Raw genomic sequence first — 26,003 nt, 5'->3', positions numbered from 1 at the left:
TTTTAGACTGTGGGTTTGTCTATTTCTCCTTTGATTAAGTACAGTTTTGCTTTACATATGTTGAGGTTATATTATCAGATAGTTTCCTAATAAATTACAGTTTTTCCACCAAGGAGTCACTCTCATTATCTCACATTAGTGCCTCTTATTTTAAAATCTACTTATTTCTGACAATAACATATCTGTTAACTTAATTTTGTTATTATTTGCATGGAATATATTTTCTCAGCCCTTAACTTTTAGCCTTTTCACTTTTCTATATCTTTATATTTAAATGTCTCCCATAAGCAGCAATTTTTAAAGATTTTTACTTTGAAATTATTGTAGATTTACAAGAAGTTTAAAAGATATAGGCAGAACTGTGGATTTACAGAAAGTTGAAAAGTTTCCTTTCACTTGACTCCCACAGTTCATTTATATTTTAAATAACCATAGTACAGTATCAAACCCAGGAAACTGACATTGGCACAATGAGTGTGTGTAGATCCATCATTTTATCACAGGAGTAGTTTTATGAAACCACCACTGCAATCAAAACACAGAACTATTCCTTCATTACAAAGACTGAAACAACCAAAAGTGACGCAGCCAGTTAGTATCAGGCAGCCTTCCCCAGTGCTCTCCCCGCTCAACCCACCTCCGTTCATTTCAGTCACTCAGTTGTGTCCAACTCTTTGTGACCCCATGGACTGCAGCACGCTAGGCTTCCCTGTCCATCGCTAACTCCCGGAGCCTACACAAACTCATGTCCATCGCGTCAGGAATGCCATCCAATCATCTTATCCTCTGTCGTCCCCTTCTCCCCACCCCCCAACCCCTTCAATCTTTCCCAGCATCAGGGTCTTTTTCAATGAGTCAGTTCCTCGAATCAAGTGGCCAAAGAATTGGAGTTTCAGCTTTAGCATCAGTCCTTCCAATGAACATTCAGGACTGATTTCCTTTAGGATTGACTGCTTCGATTTCCTTGCAGTCCAAGGGACTCTCAAGAGTCTTCTCCAACACCACAGTTCTAAAGCTTCAATTTTTCGGCGCTCAGCTTTCTTCACAATCCAACTCTCACATCCATACATGACCACTGGAAAAACCATAGCCTTGACCAGACGGACCTTTGTTGGCAAAGTAATGTGTCTGCTTTTTAATATGCTATCTAGGTTGGTCATAACTTTCCTTCCAAGGAGTAAGTGTCTTTTAATTTCATGGCTGCAATCACCATCTGCAGTGATTTTGGAGCCCAAAAAATTAAAGTCTGACACTGTTTCCACTGTTTCCCCACCTATTTGCCATGAAGTGATGGGACCAGATGCCATGATGTTAGTTTTCTGAATGTTAAGCTTTAAGCCAACTTTTTCACTCTCCTCTTTCACTTTCATCAAGAGGCTTTTTTAGAAGCATACAATTTCTGTCCTTTATTGTACCCATCTTTGCATGAAATGTTCCCTTGGTATCTCTAATTTTCTTGAAGCGATCTCTAGTCTTTCCCATTCCATTGTTTTCCTCTATTTCTTTGCATTGATCACTGAGGAAGGCTTTCTTATCGCTCCTTGCTATGCTTTGGAACTCTGCATTCAAATGGGTATATCTTTCCTTTTCTCTTTTGCCTTTAGTTTCTCTTCTTTTCACAGCTATTTGTAAGGCTTCCTCAGGCAACCACTCTACCTTTTTGCATTTCTTTTTCTTGGGGATGGTCTTGATCCCTGCCTCCTGTACAATGTCATGAACCTCCGTTCATAGTTCTTCAGGCACTCTGTCTATCAGATCTAATCCCTTGAATCTATTTGTCACTTCCACTGTATAATCATAAGGATTTTGATTTAGGTCATACCTGAATGGTCTAGTGGTTTTCCCTACTTTCTTCACTTTAAGTCTGAATTTAGCAATAAGGAGGTCATGATCTGAGGCACAGTCAGCTCCCAGTCTTGTTTTTGCTGACTGTATAGAGCTTCTCCATCTTTGGCTGCAAAGAATATAATCAATCTGATTTCGGTGTCGACCATCTGGTGATGTCCATGTGTAGAGTCTTCTCTTGTGTTTTTGGAAGAGGGTGTTTGCTATGACCAGTGTGTTCTCCTGTCAAAACTGTTAGCCTTTGCCCTGCTTCATTTTGACTCCAAGGCCAGATTTGCCTCTTACTCCAGGTATCTCTTGACTTCCTACTTTTGCATTCCAGTCACCTATAATAAGAATGACATCTTTTTTGGGTATTAGTTCTAGGAGGTCTTGTAGGTCTTCATAGAATCATTCAACTTTAGCTTCTTCAGGGTTACTGGTCAGAGCATAGACTTGGATTACTGTGCCCAGTGTGATATGATGGCATATAAATGAAGTGGTCATGTTAGCAGATATGTGGTAGGACTACATGCAAGAACTCCTTGTTCTAGGGATTCAAATGATGTCATTAGGACCATCTCTGCTTCACTATGAGGTGGCTTCATTGTCAGGCAGGCTTTCTTTACATGGTAGAAGAGCAGAACATAGGAAGCTTCTGGTTCTCATCATCCACACAGTTAATGATTACAGAGAAAAGGGTCAGGCCCTCTTTAGCTTGGTCTACAGGCTAAATACTAAGAGGGCACTGGGTCATGTCCCTACCTTTGGACCATCACTATAATTAGAGGCTAGATGCTCTGATTGTCTGTATTAGGTGGCAGGCTCTCCTTTATGATGGAGAAGAGAAGATCCCATAATTGTAGCCTTCTCCTGCCCACAAACAGAATCACAGGGAGAGAAGCAGAGACAGCTCCTAAAAGGAGCAGAGGTCTTCTGTTAGCAGATGAGGGGGCAGGCAGAAACAACTGCTCCACAGCACCAGTGATTATAATACATGGCCTGGGTGGAGAATCAGTGTTCTACATATTCTCCTGGAGAATCATTTATTCTCTGGGCTTAAACTTTCACTTCTACTAGGAGGATTCTCAGACATAAAACTTAAACCATAATTTCTTTACTGAGTTTCAGGCCTGGCATTTATAATGACCTGTATTATTATTACCTCAATTTAGCACATCTATATCTAAGTTAATGATTTTCCCATGAAACCAGCTTCTCCTCTGGAGTTTGAGATTTCAGGCATGGTTTCATCATTATTCATCCTCCTAACTATAAAATTCTGGAGGCACTCAATACCACCTATAAAGTCTTCCTTTGTAATGCCTGTTACAGCTCCTCATTCCTTTCCACCACTTCTATGGAATCCCAGGCTCCTCTATCTTAATAGCAACACTCTGTCTCATTCTGACCTCTACTTTACCCATTCCATACACTGATACCAGATTAACCTTCGCAAAATATTGCTAGACTTCCACCCAAACTGAAAAATAAAATCAATTTTCTCTATTGTTTATAGGATGCAGTCCAAAATACTTAGCATGGTGTTTCAGGGTCTTTTACAGTCTGGCTCCAACCCACTTTTCCAATCTACTTGATTATTATTTGCTTATACAAACCCTCTGATCCAGCCAAGCTCATGTACTTACCATTCCCCACACATACTGTGCATTTGAACCCCCTCTTGTGCTTTTGTTTATACCAATTCCCCTGACTTGAATGCTTTCCCCATTTCTTCTCCCTATCTAAGCCCCATCCTTTTTCTTCAAGACCACAAGACCTTAAATTTCATTTATTCCCCCAAATTTTCTTTACAAATTCAGCAGTCTGCTGGCTCCTTCCTCTATGGGCAATTCATCCCACTATTCTTTTAGTAATAAATTTGAGCACCCCTCTTCCCCAGCTGTAGTCAAATTATGTATGTCACGAACTGGCTCAGTTCTACTGCCGGCTTCCAAGACATTCCTCTCTAAGACAGGTAGTGCACCAGAAGTCTCCAGATCTAAAACCAGTCTTGGCCTGTACTCACTGCTATCTTTAAAATAGATAACCAACAAGGTCCTGCTGTATAGCACAGGGAACTCAGTATCACATGGCAGCCTGGATGGGAGGCGAGTTTAGGGGGAAATGGATACATGTATATGTATGGTTGAGACCCTCTGCTCTTCACTTGAAACTATTCCACAACATTGTTAATTGGCTATACTCCAATATAAAATAAAAAGGTTAAAAACATAAAAAATAAGATCAGTCTTGGGACTTCCCTGGTGGTCCAGTGGTAAAGAATTCGTCTTCCAATGCAGGGGACTGACTGTGTTTGACCTTTGGGAACTAAGATCCCACAGGCCGCGGGGTAACTAGGCCCATGTGCTGCAACTACTGAGCCCGCTGCCACAGCTAGAGAGACCATGCACTGTAACTAGAGAAGATTTCATGCCACAACAAAGAGCCTGAGCCCTGCAATAAAGACCCATCACAGCCAAAAATAAAAAAATAATTAAAAAAATAAAATCAGTCTCATTGGCCAAGGTCAGATACCTGGTGTTTTCTGGGGCGGAAAAAAATGTACAACCTAAAAGCTGAGAGTTATGTTTTACTCAGCAGACAAAACTGAGGACTTAAGCCCAGAACACCTCATCTCCTATCACTCTGAGAGACGGTTCCAAAGAGGAAGGGGGAAGAGAGCCAGGGTATATGGGGGTCTTTACAACGAAGACCAAATACTTGGAAAATCTAAAGATTACTGTTAATTAAAAAGAGAAACAGATATCTCAAGGAATTTATCGCTTTTCTATATATGAAAGATGCAAGAGTCTGGAATCACTGAAATCCTTCCTCTGCCATGCCTCTCAGCTCTCTGGGGCCAGTATCATGTCCTTACTCACCCTGAGTTTTCTCAGGGTTTTCTGTCAGAACTGGCCGTAACAGTTGACTGCCAGGCGGCAGGCCTCCTACAGGGATGACTATAATGTGATGACTTGATGGCTGCAACATCCTTTGCTTACTGATGCGGCAGGCAATATTTTTCATTCACCCTGGTGTGGATAAGTTTGTATACCAATGTGGTCATTGAATTACAGGCCTTGTCTGTGTTCAAGACTGTTGGCATCACTCATATCACTGACCTTCTGCTTCAAATTTTTCTTCAGCTCTCCAGTTCCCTCTAGAAAATGGAATCCAGCTCTATATTTCAGCCCACTTCTATATGACCCCTCAGGTTTTTGAACTCTTGTCAGCCTCCTTCCATGTTCCCTGTCTGCTCACTAACAAGAGAATTCTTTCACAGATGGTTCTGCCACCCTGTATATTATCATTTCCACTTCTGTTATAAATTTCTCTTTGGCAGAGATTTGCCTTATTTGTCTTTGCATCCCCAGCAACTAGTAGGTACATCAGTCATATTTTTTTTTTTTTAATTTTTTTTTTTTTTTTTTATTCTTTGAATCAGCCATGGATTTACATGTATTCCCAATCCCGATCCCCCCTCCCACCTCCCTCTCCACCCGATTCCTCTGGGTCTTCCCAGTGCACCAGGCCGGAGCACTTGTCTCATGCATCCCACCTGGGCTGGTGATCTGTTTCACCATAGATAGTATACATGCTGTTCTTTTGAAATATCCCACCCTCACCTTCTCCCACAGAGTTCAAAAGTCTGTTCTGTATTTCTGTGTCTCTTTTTCTGTTTTGCATATAGGGTTATCGTTATCACCTTTCTAAATTCCATATATATGTGTTAGTATGCTGTAATGTTCTTTATCTTTCTGGCTTACTTCACTCTGTATAATGGGCTCCAGCTTCATCCATCTCATTAGGACTGGTTCAAATGAATTCTTTTTAATGGCTGAGTAATATTCCATGGTGTATATGTACCAGAGCTTCCTTATCCATTCATCTGCTGATGGGCATCTAGGTTGCTTCCATGTCCTGGCTATTATAAACAGTGCTGCGATGAACATTGGGGTGCACGTGTCTCTTTCAGATCTGGTTTCCTCAGTGTGTATGCCCAGAAGTGGGATTGCTGGGTCATATGGCAGTTCTATTTCCAGTTTTTTAAGAAATCTCCACACTGTTTTCCATAGCGGCTGTACTAGTTTGCATTCCCACCAACAGTGTAAGAGGGTTCCCTTTTCTCCACACCCTCTCCAGCATTTATTGCTTGTAGACTTTTGGATAGCAGCCATCCTGACTGGCGTGTAATGGTACCTCATTGTGGTTTTGATTTGCATTTCTCTAATAATGAGTGATGTTGAGCACCTTTTCATGTGTTTGTTAGCCATCTGTATGTCTTCTTTGGAGAAATGTCTGTTTAGTTCTTTGGCCCATTTTTTGATTGGGTCATTTATTTTTCTGGAATTGAGCTTCAGGAGTTGCTTGTATATTTTTGAGATTAATCCTTTGTCTGTTTCTTCATTTGCTATTATTTTCTCCCAATCTGAGGGCTGTCTTTTCACCTTACTTATAGTTTCCTTTGTAGTGCAAAAGCTTTTAAGTTTCATTAGGTCCCATTTGTTTATTTTTGCTTTTATTTCCAATATTCTGGGAGGTGGGTCATAGAGGATCTTGCTGTGATTTATGTCGGAGAGTGTTTTGCCGATGTTCTCCTCTAGGAGTTTTATAGTTTCTGGTCTTACATTTAGATCTTTAATCCATTTTGAGTTTATTTTTGTGTATGGTGTTAGAAAGTGTTCTAGTTTCATTCTTTTACAAGTGGTTGACCAGTTTTCCCAGCACCACTTGTTAAAGAGGTTGTCTTTTTTCCATTGTATATCCTTGCCTCCTTTGTCAAAGATAAGGTGTCCATAGGTTCGTGGATTTATCTCTGGGCTTTCTATTCTGTTCCATTGATCTATATTTCTGTCTTTGTGCCAGTACCATACTGTCTTGATGACTGTGGCTTTGTAGTAGAGTCTGAAGTCAGGCAGGTTTATTCCTCCAGTTCCATTCTTCTTTCTCAAGATTACTTTGGCTATTCGAGGTTTTTTGTATTTCCATACAAATTGTGAAATTCTTTGGTCTAGTTCTGTGAAAAATACCGTTGGTAGCTTGATAGGGATTGCATTGAATCTATAGACTGCTTTGGGTAGAATAGCCATTTTGACAATATTGATTCTTCCAATCCATGAATACGGTATGTTTCTCCATCTGTTTGTGTCCTCTTTGATTTCTTTCATCAGTGTTTTATAGTTTTCTATGTATAGGTCTTTTGTTTCTTTAGGTAGATATACTCCTAAGTATTTTATTCTTTTTGTTGCAATGGTGAATGGTATTGTTTCCTTAATTTCTCTTTCTGTTTTTTCATTGTTAGTATATAGGAATGCAAGGGATTTCTGTGTGTTAATTTTATATCCTGCAACTTCACTATATTCATTGATTAGCTCTAGTAATTTTCTGGTAGAGTCTTTAGGGTTTTCTATATAGAGGATCATGTCATCTGCAAACAGTGAGAGTTTTACTTCTTCTTTTCCTATCTGGATTCCTTTTACTTCTTTTTCTGCTCTGATTGCTGTGGCCAGAACTTCCAACACTATGTTGAATAGTAGTGGTGAGAGTGGGCACCCTTGTCTTGTTCCTGATTTCAGGGGAAATGCCTTCAATTTTTCACCATTGAGGGTGATGCTTGCTGTGGGTTTGTCATATATAGCTTTTATTATGTTGAGGTATGTTCCTTCTATTCCTGCTTTTTGGAGAGTTTTAATCATAAATGAGTGTTGAATTTTGTCAAAGGCTTTCTCTGCATCTATTGAGATAATCATATGGTTTTTATCTTTCAATTTGTTAATGTGGTGTATTACATTGATTGATTTGCGGATATTAAAGAATCCTTGCATTCCTGGGATAAAGCCCACTTGGTCATGGTGTATGATTTTTTTAATATGTTGTTGGATTCTGTTTGCTAGAATTTTGTTAAGGATTTTTGCATCTATATTCATCAGTGATATTGGCCTGTAGTTTTCTTTTTTTGTGGCATCTTTGTCTGGTTTTGGAATTAGGGTGATGGTGGCCTCATAGAATGAGTTTGGAAGCTTACCTTCATCTGCAATTTTCTGGAAGAGTTTGAGTAAGATAGGTGTTAGCTCTTCTCTAAATTTTTGGTAGAATTCAGCTGTGAAGCCATCTGGTCCTGGGCTTTTGTTTGCTGGAAGATTTCTGATTACAGTTTCGATTTCCTTGCTTGTGATGGGTCTGTTAAGATCTTCTATTTCTTCCTGGTTCAGTTTTGGAAAGTTATACTTTTCTAAGAATTTGTCCATTTCATCCAAGTTGTCCATTTTATTGGCATAGAGCTGCTGGTAGTAGTCTCTTATGATCCTTTGTATTTCAGTGTTGTCTGTTGTGATCTCTCCATTTTCATTTCTAATTTTGTTGATTTGGTTCTTCTCCCTTTGTTTCTTAATGAGTCTTGCTAATGGTTTGTCAATTTTGTTTATTTTTTCAAAAAACCAGCTTTTAGCTTTGTTGATTTTTGCTATGGTCTCTTTAGTTTCTTTTGCATTTATTTCTGCCCTGATTTTTAAGATTTCTTTCCTTCTGCTAACTCTGGGGTTCTTCATTTCTTCCTTCTCTAATTGTTTTAGGTGTAGAGTTAGGTTATTTATTTGGTTTTTTTCTTGTTTCTTGATGTAAGCCTGTAATGCTATGAACCTTCCCCTTAGCACTGCTTTTACAGTGTCCCATAGGTTTTGGGTTGTTGTGTTTTCATTTTCATTCATTTCTATACATATTTTGATTTCTTTTTTGATTTCTTCTATGATTTGTTGGTTATTCAGAAGCGTGTTATTTAGCCTCCATATGTTTGAAGTTTTAACAATTTTTTTCCTGTAATTGAGATCTAATCTTACTGCACTGTGGTCAGAAAAGATGACTGGAATGATTTCAATTTTTTTGAATTTTCCAAGACCAGATTTATGGCCCAGCATGTGATCTATTCTGGAGAATGTTCCGTGTGCACTTGAGAAAAAGGTGAAGTTGATTGTTTTGGGGTGAAATGTCCTATAGATATCAATTAGGTCTAGCTGGTCCATTGTGTCATTTAAGGTTTGTGTTTCCTTGTTAATTTTCTGTTTAGTTGATCTATCCATAGTTGTGAGTGGGGTATTAAAGTCTCCCACTATTATTGTGTTACTATTAATTTCCTCTTTCATACTCGTTAGTGTTTGCCGTACATATTGCGGTGCTCCTATGTTGGGTGCATATATATTTATAATTGTTATATCTTCTTCTTTGATTGATCCTTTGATCATTATGTAGTGTCCTTGTTTGTCTCTTTTCACATCCTTTATTTGAAAGTCTATTTTATCTGATATGAGTATTGCGACTCCTGCTTTCTTTTGGTCTCCGTTTGCGTGAAATATTTTTTTCCAGCCCTTCACTTTTAGTCTGTATGTGTCTCTTGTTTTGAGGTGGGTCTCCTGTAGACAGCATATATAGGGGTCTTGTTTTTGTATCCATTCAGCCAATCTTTGTCTTTTGGTTGGAGCATTCAACCCATTTACATTTAAGGTAATTATTGATAGGTGTGGTCCCGTTGCCATTTACTTTGTTGTTTTGGGTTCACGTTTATACAACCTTTCTGCATTTCCTGTCTAGAGAAGATCCTTTAGCATTTGCTGAAGAGCTGGTTTGGTGGTGCTGAATTCTCTCAGCTTTTGCTTGTCTGTAAAGCTTTTGAATTCTCCTTCATATCTGAATGAGATCCTTGCTGGATACAGTAACCTAGGTTGTAGGTTATTCTCTTTCATTACTTTCAGGACGTCCTGCCATTCCCTTCTGGCCTGGAGGGTTTCTATTGATAGATCAGCTGTTATCCTTATGGGAATCCCTTTGTGTGTTATTTGTTGTTTTTCCCTTGCTGCTTTTAATATTTGTTCTTTGTGTTTGATCTTTGTTAATTTGATTAATATGTGTCTTGGGGTGTTTCGCCTTGGGTTTATCCTGTTTGGGACTCTCTGGGTTTCTTGGACTTGGGTGGCTATTTCCTTCCCCATTTTAGGGAAGTTTTCAGCTATTATCTCCTCGAGTATTTTCTCATGGCCTTTCTTTTTGTCTTCTTCTTCTGGAACTCCTATGATTCGAATGTTGGGGCGTTTCACAGTGTCCCATAGGTCCCTGAGGTTGTCCTCATTTCTTTTGATCCTTTTTTCTTTTTTCCTCTCTGCTTCATTTATTTCCACCATTTTATCTTCTATCTCACTTATCCTATCTTCTGCCTCCGTTATTCTACTCTTGGTTCCCTCCAGAGTGTTTTTGATCTCATTCATTGCATTATTCATTTTTAACTGACTCTTTTATTTCTTCTAGGTCTTTATTAAACAGTTCTTGAATCTTTTCAATCTTTGTTTCCAGGCTATTTATCTGTAACTCCATTTTGTTTTCAAGATTTTGGATCATTTTTATTATCATTATTCTAAATTCTTTTTCAGGTAGATTCCCTATCTCCTCCTCTTTTGTTTGACTTGGTGGGCATTTTTCATGTTCCTTTACCTGTTGGGTATTTCTTTGCCTTTTCATCTTGTTTAGATTGCTGTATCTGGAGTGGGCTTTCTGTATTCTGGAGGTCTGTGGTTCCTTTTTGTTGTGGAGGATTAACCCAGTGGGTGGGGTTAGACGATTGGCTTGTCAAGATTTCCTGGTTAGGGAAGCATGCGTCAGTGTTCTGGTGCGTGGAACTTGATTTCTTCTCTTTGGAGAGCAATGGAGTGCCCAGTAATGAGTTTTGAGATGGGTCTATGTGTTAGGTGTGACCTTGGGCAGCCTGTATGTTGATGTTCAGGGCTATGTTCCTGCGTTGCTGGAGAATTTGCGTGGTATGTCTTGCTCTAAAACTTATTGGCTCTTGGGTGGTGGTTGGTTTCAGTGTAGGTATGGAGGCTTTTGGACAGTCACTTATTACTTAAAGTTCCATGTAGTCAGGAGTTTTCTGGTGTTCTCAGGTTTTGGGCTTAAGTCTCCTGCCTCTGGATTTCAGTTTTATTCTTCCTGTAGTCTCAGGACTTCTCCAACTATACAGCCCTGATAAGAAAACTTCTAGGTTAATGGCTAAAAGATTCTCCCCCGTTAGGGACACCCAGAGAGGTTCACAGAGTTACATGAAGAAGAGGAGAGGGAGGAGGGAGATAGAGATGAGCAGGAGGAGAAAAAGGGGGACTCAAGAGGGGAGAGACAGATCTACGCAGCTGTCTGTTCCCAGAGTGTTCTCCGTAGCCCAGTCACCTACAAAGATTCATAGAATTGGATTGGGAAGAGAAGGAGAAAGGAGGAAATAGAGGTGTTCTGAGGTAGAAAACAGAGAGTCAAGATTGGGAGAGAATAATCTTCGGTTTAAAAATAGGGCTTCTCTTTTTTTTTTTTTTTTGTAAGGTTATAGTGTATTGAAAATGAAAATTAAGGAGTAGTAGAGGAGTACTAGAGGACTTTAAAAGAAATAAGAGAAAAAGAAAAATAGAAAATAGAAGAGAAAAAGGAAAGAAAAAAAAGAAGAAAAAAGAAAAAAAAAAAAAGAAAGAAAGAAAAAAAAAAAAATTTTTTTTTTCCCCCTACTTAAAAAATCGTAGAAGTCTATGGAAATGAAAGTTAAGGAGTACTGGGGGAGTAATAGGGGATTTTAAAGGAAAATAAAAGAGAAAAAATAAAAAATAAAAAAAAAAAAGGAAAAAAAAGAAAAAAAAGAAAAATGTAAAATTGTATCTAGGAGTTTCTCTGGAGCTGTTGCGGTCAGTGTGGGTTCGGCTCAGTTTCAGATAGCTCCTCGTTCCAGCTTACACTTCTCCATATCTACAGGCCTCTTCCGGTGTAGTCAATGTTTCCTAGAGGGATTTTAATCTGTTGCACCAGTCCCTTCTGAAGCGGTTCCCTTTGTTTATTTGGCTTCTGTTTGCCGGTCTCTTCAGAGCCTCATTTCCGCCCTGACACAGGCGGGCGGAGGTGGACTCTAACTCAGGTAGCTAGTTCCGTCACGCTGCCGGGAGGGGCTGGCGCTGCGGGGACGGGCCTGGGCTTCGGGGTCGGGCTGGCGCTGCCGGGAGGGGCTGACGCTGCTGGGAGGGGCTGACGCTGCTTTCTCCGTCTGCGCTGCTCAGGCTCCCGGCTGTTCTATATGGAGCGCGCCCCGCGCTGCGCGAGGCTCCAGCCCTCGGGTGTTCCACAAAAGCGCGGAGCGAAAAGCTGCGCCTGCTCTCTGTGCCTTTCCCGTCAGAGCGGTCCAGGCAGCCAGGGGCTTGGTGGGCGCACTCTCCCCAGGTGTGGCGCGCCCCCTCCCTTCCACGGACCCAGTTTCAGTTTCCTCTGGCGCCAGTCGGGTGCGCGCGCCTTCTGCCCTCCGCGTCCCCAGCCCCAGTCCCCGCCCGCGCCGGTCGGGTGCCTGCGCCCTGTGTCTCGCCGCGACCTTCCCCTACCCCCTGCCTCCTGCCTCCGCTGGGGCTGGGCCGGTCCGCAGCCTGCGAGCTCCTCTCTGGACCCTCTCGGTCTCTTTGTTCTGCAAGCGGCCGGCAGTGTGTTTGGGCCGGTTAATTTACTCTCTCTCTTTTGGTCTCCCACAGTTCAAGTTGGCAACTCACAGAAGCTCCCTCCGATTGTCCTCAGGGCTCTCAGGCCCGGACCCTACCCCAAGCAATGCCGCCTAAGAGTTCCCGGGACGGATCTCCGTCCTTAGCTCTTTTGTCTCACTTTTTATCTTTTATATTTTGTCCTACCTCCTTTCGAAGACAATGGGCTGCTTTTCTGGGCGCCTGATGACCTCAGCTAGCGATCAGAAGTTGTTTCGCGAAGTTTGCTCTGTGTTCAGTTATTCTTTTGATGAATTTGTAGGAGAGAAAGTGATCTCCCCGTCCTACTCCTCCGCCATCTTGGCTCCTCCAGTCATATTTTTTAACGTGACCCCCTAAAACCTCCACTAAGTTAGACTCCATGAACACTTGGGCTAATACTAATTATACCAACTTTGTCCTGTCTCTTTGGACACAATGTAATTAACAGATAGTTCCCCACCAAAGATCAGTTATCCTGTTTCCAATTCCTGTCCAGATTTTCTTCTTCCTCTTCTCTGTCAGCCAATACTACCAGATTCTGGGAATCCCTCACTGTCAGGAATGAGATTTGACATTTAGCACTTGTGATCTTAGATATATGTTTGGATGTCTCTGAGAGTCTAAAAACACCAGACATTCAGTAAGGTTTTGTTGATGATGCTTTCAGCTATTGTACAAAGCTGAAATTCTCTGTTGTCCTTTAGTCTTGTAATGAAGGATTGTCTATCAATCATTCTCTACCAGTTTCTTCTTCCTCACTATACCCTTGACTATGCAGATTCAGACATTTCCTCCAGATGTAGAGTCCTTCCCAGTCTATTTATCTGAGAACTTTTTAGTAATTTTCATTGCAATTATAATTATAGATTAACAAGGAAGATGTGATATATAAAAGGGAAGGAATCATTAGCTCCTTTTAATGCACACACGAAAAAATAGTCAAGCACCAAAACAAAGGTCTTTCCTTTTAATATTTCTGGTTAACAACCTTTATTTCTGTCTTATCTATTTAATGCCTTTTTTGGCCTAATTTAAAAGTCTATTGCTACAAATTTTCTCTTACTAATATCGTCATATAAGGTGAGAATGATTTCCTGTCATTTGGATCACATAGATTATTAAAGCAGTCATTTAATTTTAAAAGCAGTAGTTAGAGCCTCAATATATTATTTAACTATAATGCGAAGGTATAAGAAATGGCTTTTACTTTAATCGCACTATTATTAGAGGCCTTATTATAGAAATTACTTTCAATTATTTTGAAGTTTAAAAAATGTTTGTATACATCTTTAAGGGAAGGATGCGGGAACTGAATTATTTTTGCCTGGAAGGAAAAAACCTGATAGGTGACCTGATATGACTCTTTAAGAAGGTAAGGGTTCCTGTAAAGAGGATGGCAGCCTCATCGTACCCTTGGTCGGGCAGCAAATCAGTAGAACTAGTGATGGAGTCTGCACTGGCAGTTTTGAATGAGCCAGAGTACTGCGACTGCATTCGCTGCCAGATTGGAAGTCAAACACTTTCTCCTCCTGCCAGACAATCAGAAGAGAGACATCAGATTCGTCCTTCCAACTTCCACGGAAATGGACAGAGGGCGGAATAAGCCAGGTGGGAGGGGCTGGAATCTATCCTAGTCTGATGTAGAAACTTCCATCTTACCTTCCCTGGAAGCACCCTCTTATTCCCCAATTCCCTCAGGGAGGAAAAACCCGAGATCTTCTATGCCTTGCAGTTAAGGGACGCTCTCTCAACCTAATTCTCTCCCCATTTCTGTCAGAGTCTAAAAGTACTTAGTTACATCATCTTTTGGAAAAGGAGTTTTTATTTTAACTCATCCATCTTACTTCCAGTCTGGCACCAAATGCTCTGTATTTCCTAAATTCACTAAGGAAATGGAATTAAATTGCTCCAGGAAAAAATCTAGAATATGCAGAAAGAACAATGTCCTGACTGCAAAGTTTGGTGGTTGCTAGAACAGGTAATTGTAAGGAATTGTAGTATCTTCTTCCAGAACCAACCTTGGAGAAAAAAATACAAGTGAGATTTTGAGGTGACCTTCCTAGTGGGAGACTCTGAATGTCCTTTACCACTCACTGTTGCATCAGAAATTTCAGTAATTAGATTGAAAACGCAAGAGTTCAAATGCCTCAATACTCAGAGCCATCTAATGGTGTTATTTTGTAGCCCTTTACCTGTTCAAGAGATTATTTTATTAACCTATCCTAAGGACCTAAATACTTTAAACATGGATTTTATTTTCAGCGTTAAACTGAGATCAGCAACACTGGAATTCCCATAAAAGATTCTAGGAAAGATTATCCACACTGTTTTCATTTGCAAAAAAATCAGTAGCTTTCCATTCCTTTGCATGGTAGACTACATTCTTCTCTCCTCTGATGCCTTCTTCTGTAATTATGTCTTTCTGTTAATGCAACTTTTATCTTTACTTATCCACTGGTTTTTCCTTTTTCTTCCAAAGTGAAAGTTGCTCAGTCATGTCCAACTCTTTGCGACCCCATGAACTATACAGTCGATGAAATTCTCCAGGCCAGAATACTGGACTGGGTAGCCTATCCCTTTTCTAGCAGATCTTCCCAACCCAGGAATCAAACTGGGGTCTCCTGAATTGCAGGCAAATTCTTTAACAACTGAGCTACCAGGGAAGCCCTTCCAAACACATCCTTTAAAAGGTAAGTGCATACTTACCAGAATCTGCCATACTGTAACAACTGTCCTATCTCTGTCCTTCCCATCATACTCATGGTCCCGGCCTGCTTCTTCCACCCTCATTGCTCATTTACAGTTTAGGTTTTATTCCTTTTGTTCTATAGATTTACACAACTTTCCACAATGACCTCTTCGTGCCAAAAGGAATTTTTCTAAGGCCCTCTGGAACAACAGGCAGCTCACACCTTGAAAGGGACTCTGCCCTTCATGTTGTGACACTTCACCCAGTGGTTTCTTTCTGTCTTCCTGGCAGTCCCTTCTCCATCCCTCTGCTGTGTCCCTTCTATTATCTGATGACGCCTTGAGAGTAATCATGTCTCTCCCTTTTTCGTTTTCTATACTTACTACTTCCTGGACACACACCATTCTCAACACTTCCCTGACTTTTCTTTGCTTCTGACTTCTACATTTTCATCTCCAGCCCTCATATCTTCAACTGTTCAATTTTATCAGGAAAAGCTCCAGTTTACAATTTCTCAGACTAGGAAATGTTAATTCACCTTTTACTCTTTTCTCTCATCCCTGACCTGCCTATTTTCCCTAACAGTAAGCAATTTGGAAGCCCACCCTTCAGAGATAGACTGATCCACTCAGGGCTACTTATGTGAGCAGGAGTCCTGGGGCCATGATGAGTGGAAGGGTGGTATGTGAATGTGTGGAGGGAATCATAACCAGGCTATAGAGTGTCTGTCTGCAGAGATTCTTTTCTAAGAGGGACTAAATCAGTGAAATCCTGGGAAGAGAAACTGGAAGGTGGAGAGGTAAGAATACAGCATCAAGAAAGAAAGTCAAATTGACACAAATTTAAAAGTTTAATGATATCAAAATGACCAGTTTGTGGGAAAGCAGGTACTTTCATACATAGATAGCATACCATATAACTTGATATTGCCACTTCGGAACGACATTTCAGAATGTTTTTTACAAATATAAGTGTATATATTCTATGACCCAGCAATTCTCTTCTTCATGTAACTAATGAAATATTTACTCACACATGAAGAAGAGGGCTTGCTTACAGTTTTACTGCAGCATTGTTGATAATATTAAAATATTAGAAATAATCTAAATGTTCCAATTAGGGAATGACTTAGTAAACTGTGATATTTCTATTATTCAGAACACCTTGCAGAAGTTCAAGATTGAAGGAGAGGTGCACAAATACAGGAGCCTCTACAAAGGCATAATGTTGAATAGAAAAAAGAAAGACATGTTGCAGAATGATGCATACAACATATATTTTCTATAAAACACACACATATATATAAATAACACTATGATACTACATTTTTTTTTCAGGCGCATGTAAATATACAGTTGTGTAATAGAAGATCTGCACAGCAAAATTATTAGAAGGATTATTTCTGGGGAAGAAGGAGAGAACTGAGGCTGCGATGGTGGACAAAGAGGACTTTATCCGTATCTGGATATGTATTATGTTTAGAAGGAGAAAAAGTCACGGTTATGTTAGTTGTACGATTATTAGAGAGACAGGGAGAGACAGGAAGAGAGAATGAGAGATAATGAAAGAGCAAAGAAGAACCAGAGAAGGAAGCAAAGTAGGAAATAGAATGGCCAGAAATGACCTGGGTCAAAGGACAGTTAAGGAACTGGTTCTTCAGACACAGCCTGTCCACTGCAGTGTTTCTCTGGTGTGTGTTTCAGCATACTTGGCTGCCCCAGAAGTGTCCTTAAAAGAACCAAGTTGTGTTGGAAGGAACGGCCACTGCAGACAAGGTTGGAGGGACCAGAAAAGCAGTGGCTGATTTAGCGTCTAGCTTTGGTAAGGTGCAGATAGGATACAAGCCAGAACCATGGAAAGAGGTCTGGTCAATGAGAAGGAGGTCCCAATGGAATCCGTGGACAAAGAGTCTGGCTAGTGAGGACATGTCCTCTGTGCATGCAAAGCAGGAACAGCTCATAGAGTCACACTTAGATACAAATTTCAGGGATGACTGTCAGTGGGTTTTGCTATTTCCATGAGATATTGAAATTCCCGTTACTTTTTACATTGAACAGTTTCTATTATTTTCTAGTCAGTTTGTTTTTTAGGACTTACCTTAAAACAGTTTAAAGTTTCTTCCTGATTGTTACTGGCACATTCAGGCTCCTTGTCCTCTTGTATTATGATAATAGCCTAATAAATGGCTTCACTACCTCTTCATTCCAATGCATCCTATCGATCACTGCCAAATTAATCTTCTTAAAGCATCACTTGCCTCGTATTATAATTCACATAATCAAGAAATGGCAGTGGTCCTCTTTTGTCCAAGATCTTACCAACCAAGCATTAAGATGAAACTCCTCTTTTTTGTTCTAAAAGGTCTAAGTAATATGAACCATTGGAAGGACTGATGTTGAAGCTAAAACTCCAATACTTTGGCCACCTTATGTGAAGAGCTGACTCATTGGAAAAGACTCTGATGCTGGGAAAGATTGAAGGCAGGAGGAGAAGGGGACGACAGAGGATGAGATGGTTGGATGGTATCACCGACTCAATGGACATGGGTTTGGGTGGACTCCGGGAGTTGGTGATGGACAGGGAGGCCTGGCATGCTGTGGTTCATGGGGTCACAAAGAGTCAGACATGACTGAGCGACTGAACTGAACTGAACTGAATGTGAACCATTCCCTATTTAGCTAACACTAACTCCCACTCTGCCCATAATTTACATCATCAATTCCTCAGAACACTGGAGTTAACTTTTAAAGTCCACTCCTTTGAAAGTATAGGAAAGCAGTGGTAGGCATCAGATTTGTCCTTTGGTGTATCTGCTTCCCAACGTGGCCTCAAATCATGTACATTACTGTCATCCAAAGAAAACTGTTTTCTCTGCTTCTCACCTACCATCGTCCTTCTTTTCCTGAACCAAGTCATTTATCCTATTGCTGTGACCTCTATCCCACAGCACTTTTCACGTTAGCCTCTCTTCCCTCTTTTACATCCAGGTCAGGCTCTTCATGTACTTCACTCCCCTCTTGTGCTTTTCCTCTGCTACAGGCCAACCCCTGAAGAGCTCTCCCTGCTTCTTCATCTATCCAGATTCTACATATCCCTAATTCAAGAAGCATCTCTATCATGTATAAGGGCCCTTGTGGCTCAGATGGTAAAGAATCTGCCTACAATGCAGGAGACCCAGGTTCAATCCCAGGGTTGGGAAGATCTCCTGGAGAAGGGAATGGCTACCCACTAGAGTATATGATAGAGATGCATCCTGATGTATTATTGTCAGGATGCATCTCTACCATATAGCTTTTTCTAATAACTCCAGTCTATAGAGGTTGATCCCATCTCTTGATCCTATCCCTTGAAGTATTTATATACATCAGAAAATAATGCTAGGCCTCTCTCGCCTTCTGAGATGGCCCACATTCTGTCTGTGGATTGTGTTTCTCTCTGAATAAATCCATTTCTTACCTATCACTTTGTCTCTCACTGAATTCTTTCTATGCTGAGACACAAAGAACCTGAGCCTCAGTAAGTCCAGACAGTAGTAGTCCCTTGTTACCAAACCAAACTTGGATAGGCTCGCCAATCTACTGACACTGAGTTGTAGTGAAGTAAGTCGACTAATTGTCAATAGCTAGAAAGCAAGGGTTGGCCTCCCTTTCCAAAGGCAAAAAGCACTGAAACCCACAGTGAGTGGGAAAAGTTAAGTATGCTGCCCCCAAGCACATAGAACCCAGACAGGTTGGAACCAGAATTTGATGATGCTGACTCCCACTTACCCTGCCATTAAGCAATCAAAAGAATCCATGAATTGATCATGCCTTCTTTGAACTATTACTATAAAATCCCTCACTACCCCCTCCAGGTTGGGATACAGTTTTTAGGGCATTATCCCACTATGGCTGCCATCTCCTAGGAAAGCCATAAAGCTATTCTTTTCTATTTCACTCCCTCCTATGATGCTTTTGAACTGTGGTGTTGGAGAAGACTCTTGAGAGTCCCTTGGACTGCAAGGAGATCCAACCAGTCCATCCTAAAGGAGATCAGTCCTGGGTTTCATTGGAAGGACTGATGCTGAAACTGAAACTCCAGTACTTTGGCCACCTCATGCGAAGAGTTGACTCATTGGAAAAGACCCTGATGCTGGGAGGGATTGGGGGCAGGAGGAGAAGGGGACGACAGAGGATGAGATGGCTGGATGGCATCACCGACTTGATGGACATGAGTTTGAGTAAACTCCGGGAGCTGGTGATGGACAGGGAGGCCTGGCGAGCTGTGATTCATGGGGTCGCAAAGAGTCGGACACGACTGAGTGACTGAACTGAACTGAAAAAGAAAACACTAATATATATCTTATTCTTCATGATTTCATGTGTGTGTGTTTAAGTACCATAGAAGGAATCATCTTTTATTGTATTCTCTCTAGTCTTTAACATACCATCATGCTCATAGTGAACACTAAGTATTAGATAATGAATTGATTTGATATATTTTCTACTTGTGCAAAATTATTCTTTATGTATCGTATTAGGCAGGACTCTTTTGGTTGCAAATGGCAGTAACTCACACTAACTTAATTTAAAAGGGATTCGATTCACCTAACTGAAATTGTAAGTATACTTTGACTTAAGGCAAAATTGGATACATGTGCTGAAATATCGTTAAGAATCAATCTCTCTAAAATTGCATCAAAATAAAAATGAATATAAATTATCTAGCAACAAATTTAACCAAGGACCTGAAAGACCTATTTACACTGAAAACTGTAAAACATTGATGAAAAAAATTGAATAAGACACAAATACATAGAAAGATATTTTGTACTCATAGATTGGAAGAACTTATATTGCTAAAGTTTTCTATTACCCAAAGCAATCTACAGATTCAATGCAATTGCTGTCAATATTCCAATGACATTTTCCACAGAAATAGAACAAATAATCCTAAAATTTGTATAAAACCATAAAAGACCTTGAATAACCAAAGAAACCTTGAGAAAGAAGCAAAGCTGGAGGCATCATGTTCCCTGACTTCAAACTACATTGCAAAGCTGTAGTAATAAAAAAAATATGGTATTAGCATAAAAACAGATGCAAAGATCAATGGAACAGAATATAGAGCCCTACAATAAATCTACACATATATAGTAAATTAATTATAACAAAGCAGTCAAAAATACACTGTGGGACCAGGCCAGTCTCTCTAAATTAAATGTTGTTGAGACACTGGAAAGCAATATCCAAAAGAATGAAATTGGACTGCTATTTTATATCATATCTAAAAATTAATTCAAAGTAGATAAAAGATTTGAACTTAAGACCTGAAACCATAAAACTCCTAGAAGAAAACAAAGGCATCAATTCCTGGTCATCTGTCTTGGCAATTATTTTTCAGGTTTGACACCTAAACTGAAGCAAAAAGTAAATAAATAAATAGGTGCAATTACACCAGACTGAAAATCTTTGGCATGACAATGGAAACCATCAACAAAATGAAAAAGAAACCTACTGGATGGAAGAAAATATTTTTAAATGATATATCTAGTAAGAGGTTAATATCCAAAATATATTAAAAATTCATACAACTTATTAGCAAAAGTAAATTAACTGATTTTTAAAATCCAATTAAAAGCATGAAAGAGACCTGAATAGACACTTTTCCAAAGAAGATATACAGATGGCCAATAGTACATGAAAAGGTTTTTGGCATCACAAATCATCAGAGAAATCTAAAATGGGATAAAACCACAATGAGATATTGCTTCATACCTATCAGAATGGCTCTTATGGAAAAGACAAGAAATAACAAGAGATGGTGAGGATGTGGAGAAAATGGAAACTTTGTGCACTCTTGGTGAGAATGTAAACTGGTGTAGGCACTGTGGAAAACAGTATGGACATTCCTCAAAAAATTCAAAGTAGAACTACCATATGATCTAGCAATTCCACTTTTGGATATGTATCTGAAGAAAATAAAAACATTAACTAGAAAAGACATATGCATCCCCATGTACATTGCAGCATTATTTAAGACAGTTGAGACATGGAACCCATGTATGTTCATCAATAGATGAATGGTTAAAGAAATTGTGGTATACACACACAGAGACACACACGCAAAGGAATACTATTCAGCCATTAAAAAAGATAAAATCTTGCCATTTGTAATAACACGGATGGACCTTGAAAGATAGATGCTAAGTGAAATAATTCAGATAGAAAAAGACAAATGCTATATAATCTCACTTATATGTGGAATCTTAAAAAAAAAAGAAAAAAGAAAGAAAGGAAAGAAAAGAAAAAGCCCAGCTCATAGATATAGAGAACAAATGAGTGGTTACCAGAATTGCAGCAGTAGGGGTGGGGCAGTGTGCAAAATGGAAGTCAAAAGGCCCAAATTTCCAGTAATAAGTAAGTCAAGGGGATATAATGTACAGCATGGTAGCCATACTTAACAATATTGTATAGCATATTTTAAAGTCATTAAGAGAATAAATCTTAAAAGTTTTCACCACAAGAAAAAATAATAAGTAACTATGTATGTTGATGGATGTTAACCATAGATGGTCCCTGACTTAAGATGGTTTGAAGGACAATTTTTTTTTGCTTTTTCTAGGCTAGCAGATATGCGGTATGATCCTCACTTATGATGCCAGGCACCAGTAGCTCCCAGTTAGCCACACCACCGCAAGGATAAAGAGCCAATATACTCACAACCACCCTGTACATACACAATCATTCTGTTTTTCACTTTCAGTACAGTATGTGATAAATTACATGAGATAGTCAACAGTTTTAATGTAAAATAGGCTATGTGTTAGAGGGTTTAGCCCAACTGTAGGCTAACATAAGTATTCTGAGCACATTTAAGGTAGGCTAGGCTAAGCTGTGATATTTGGTAGGTTAAGCATATTAAATGCATTTTCACATGATATTTTCAACTTTCAATGGGTTTGTTGGGAAATAACCCCATTGTAGTAAGCTGAGGAAGATCTGTAGACTTGTTTTGGTGATCATTTTGCAATATACAGATAAATATTGAATCAGTATTTTGTACACCTGAAACCACTATGATGTTGGATGTCAATTATCCTCCCCCACTCCCCCAGAAATCTGTCTTTCTCCATCTCTGCATTCTGATGTTCTCTGGGTTGGCTCTCAGGGAGTCTGACGTCGACCAAAAGCAACAAAAGCAGTCCCCAGAAGCTACAGGCTTTCATCCCATCACCCCAGCAACCCCAGGGAAACTCTTAATATTAGGTTGAAATATACAAAATTGTCATTTATGTAGGTCAAAAATGGTTGAGTAATGGCAATTTCATATGTTTCAACATAATAGTCCTAGAAAAAGTCCCAAGATCTACAGTTCACTACTTCAGCTTAGATTTCATACCCATTGATAAGCCAATTATCTGTGGCCACTAGAATGTAGTACTCTTCCTGATCAGGTTGGAGTCATATGCCCACCCAAAAGCCATGTGACAAAAAGTGAGAGAAGACTGGTTTTCTCAAAGGAAATTTAAGATGCTATTAGCAGAAAAAGGAAAATAAAATCAGATGAGGCAAAACACCAGATGCCCACTGTGCATATAAGAAACAACAAATGTGGCAATTTACTATAAAGGGGTGTGTGTGCACTCAGTCCCTCAATCATGTCTGACTCTTTGTGACCCCACGTACTGTAGCCCTTCAGACTTCACTGTCCATGGGATTTTCCAGGCAAGAATACTAGAGTGGATTACCATTTCCTCCACCAGGGGATCCTCCCAACCCAGAGATCGAACGTAAGTCTCCAGCGTCTCCTGCAATGGTAGACAGATTCTTTACCACTGAGCCACCTGGGAAGCCCCTACAATAAGGCAACAAAGCCTAATTTCAGGGAACCTCAAATTGCACAGGCTCCTCCCAAAACCATATATCTAATTTTTATTTTAAATTTGAATTATTTTTCTCAAAGAAGGCCCCCCAATTATATAAGCTTTAGGATCAATAAAACCTGGATCTGCACCTAATAAAAACACTCAAAAATTTTTGTGAAATTAGTAAATAAGCATTCCAATATATTGCACTTTCTCCTGATTTTAGTGGAAATAAATCATTTATTAAATAGTTTATTCACTGAATTTTTCATAATAACATGATCTCTTTTGACCCTATTAGAAAATAGCTTGATCATTTCCTTCAGATCTTTTCAATTTCTCAGGGTTCAGTATTCAATATATTTTTCTTTACTTCTGTCACAGATCCACACCAAAAAGGTCCTTTTTCATCTTTGACCAGCCCATGTTGAATGTGCATCTTTGGGTCTCAATGTGGTTTCTTGGAGCATCCATTTGAAGAAACTTAGCAGTTGTTCAGACGGTAAAGAATCTGCCTGCAATGCGGGAAACCTGGGTTCCATCCCTGGGTTGGAAGATCCCCTAGAGAATGGAAAGGCTACCCACTCCAGTATTCTGGCCTGGAGAATTCCCTGGACTGTATAGTCCATGGGGTCGCAAAGAGTCAGACACAACTAAGTGACTTTCACACACATACCAGTTGTTCATATTCACACTAATACTCTTTTTTTTAAATTCTCTATTCTAAATCAAAACAAATTCTGTAAAATTACCATAGAGAGAACACGAAACCTAAGATGGATCTTACATTGGAATGAATCTAGGATGTGAGTTAGATCAAAGTTAGACAGCTACCGAGGACCCATTGTCAGGATTGTGCTGAAATTGGGTCTAGATAACCAGAAAATGTCCCCTTGTTTGTAGGATTTCCAACTGCACTTTACCCTTCTATCTGGCAGTCAGACAGCCCAAGGAATGTAAATTCATGCTGTTTTGAATGTGGGGGAAGGTGAGGGAACTAAGCCTGCCTGCTGCTATTCTGATTACAGCATTTGTCCCTGGGAGAGACAGCTCTGGGATTGATGCTATTTTTCTTCCCTCTCAGGAAAGTGACTTGGGCTGTGTATCTGAGAGGGCCAAGGAGCACCTACACATGACAATTTCTGCTTAATCCCCCAGCAGGTTTTTGAATCTGTAGTCCTTCTGATGTGCCATAGAGTTTGACCCATTCATTCCCTCCCCCCACCTCCAGCGAGAAATACAGCATAGGAACAGGGCAGTGCAATTATGTTGCCTTTTTTCTTTTAATTTGTTGAAATGGTCTCTAGGCAGAAGAAGCAGGGGGAGTAGGAACCAGATGGTTGTATCTGGAGTAGAAACCCACTATTGAGGAGCTTGGAGATGCTCAAATCTGGCAGCAGTATTTTCCTGCAGGGACAGGGGATGAAATAGCAGAGTGGTGGCAAAAGATTTCCAGAAGACTCACCTCCAGTGTGCTTTTTTCTCTATCCAAGGTCCACACACCTTAAAATGCAGTCCCTTTTCCTTTAATTCTTGAAAGCACCACCAACCTTAGATTAGAATAGACTTTTCTTTAAGTTTGGTAGTGAGGAGAGAGGTAGTTAGTGCTAACACAAAGAGGAGAAAAGGAAAGATATATCCTTTTGAATGCAGAGTTCCAAAAAATTGCAAGGAGAGATAAGAAAGCCTCCTCAGGGATGAATGCAAATAAATAGAGGAAAACAATAGAATGGGAAAGACTAGAGATCTCTTCAAAAACATTCCGAGCAAAAAGGGCACAATAAAGTACAGAAATTATATGGACCTAACAGAAGCAGAAGATATTAAGAAGAGGTGGCAAGAATACACAGAACTATATAAAAAAGATCTTAACAACCCAATTAACCATGATGGTGTGTTCACTCACCTAAAGCCAGACATCCTGGAATGCAAAGTCAAGTGGGCCTTAGGAAGTATCACTGCAAACAAAGCTAGTGGAAGTGATGGAATTCCAGTTGAGCTATTCCAAATCCTAAAAGATGATGCTATGAAAGTGCTACACTCAATATGCCAGCAAATTTGGAAAACTCGGCAGTGGCCACAGGACTGGAGGTCAGTTTTCATTCCAATCCCAAAGAAAGGCAATGCCAAAGAATGTTCAAACTACCACACAATTGTATTCACCTCACACTAGCAAAGTAATGCTCAAAATTCTCCAAGTTAGGCTTCAATAGTATATGAACTGAGAACTTCCAGATAGTCAAGCTGGATTTAGAAAAGGCAGAGGAACCAGAGATCAAATTGCCAATATCCGTTGGATCAAAGAAAAATCAAGAGAGTTCCAGAAAAATATCTACTTCTGCTTTGTTGACTACACCAAAGCCTTTGACTGTGTTGTTTAGTGGCTAAGTCATCTCCGACTCTAGCAACCCCATGGACTATTTCTTTCCAGGCTCCTCTGTCCATGACATTCTCCAGGCAAGAATACTGGAGTGGGTTGCCATTTCCTTCTCCAGGTTTGACTGTGTGGATCACAACAAACTGGAAAATTCTTCAAGAGATGGGAATACCAGGCCTCCTGACCTGCCTCTTGAGAAATCTGTATGCAGGTCAAGAAGCAACAGTTAGAACTGGACGTGAAACAATGGACTGGTTCCAAATTGGAAAATGAGTATGTCAAGGCTGTATATTGTCACTCTGCTTATTTAACTTATATGCAGAGTACATCATGTAAAATGCTGGGCTGGATGAAGCCCAAGCTGGAAAAAGATTGTCAGGAGAAATATCAATAACTTCAGATATGCAGATGACACCACCCTTATGGCAGAAAGTGAAGAGGAACTGAAGAACCTCTTGATGAAAGTAAAAGAGAAGAGTGAAAACGCTGGCTTAAAACTCAACATTCTAAAAACAAAGATCATGGCATCCGGTCCCATCACTTCATGGCAAATAGATGAGAAACAATAGAAACAGTGAGAGACTTTCTTTTCCTGGGCTCCAAAAAAACTGCAGATGGTAACTGCAGCCATGAAATTAAAAGACACTTGCTCCTCAGAAGAAAAGCCATGACAAACCTAGATAGCATGTTAAACAGCAGAGACATTACTTTGATGACAAATGCCCCTCTAGTCAAAGCTATGGT

Source organism: Cervus elaphus, chromosome 25, assembly GCF_910594005.1.
Source record: "Cervus elaphus chromosome 25, mCerEla1.1, whole genome shotgun sequence".
In the NCBI taxonomy this organism is placed as follows: Eukaryota; Metazoa; Chordata; class Mammalia; order Artiodactyla; family Cervidae; genus Cervus; species Cervus elaphus.
Note: the sequence above shows the minus strand (reverse complement) of the source record.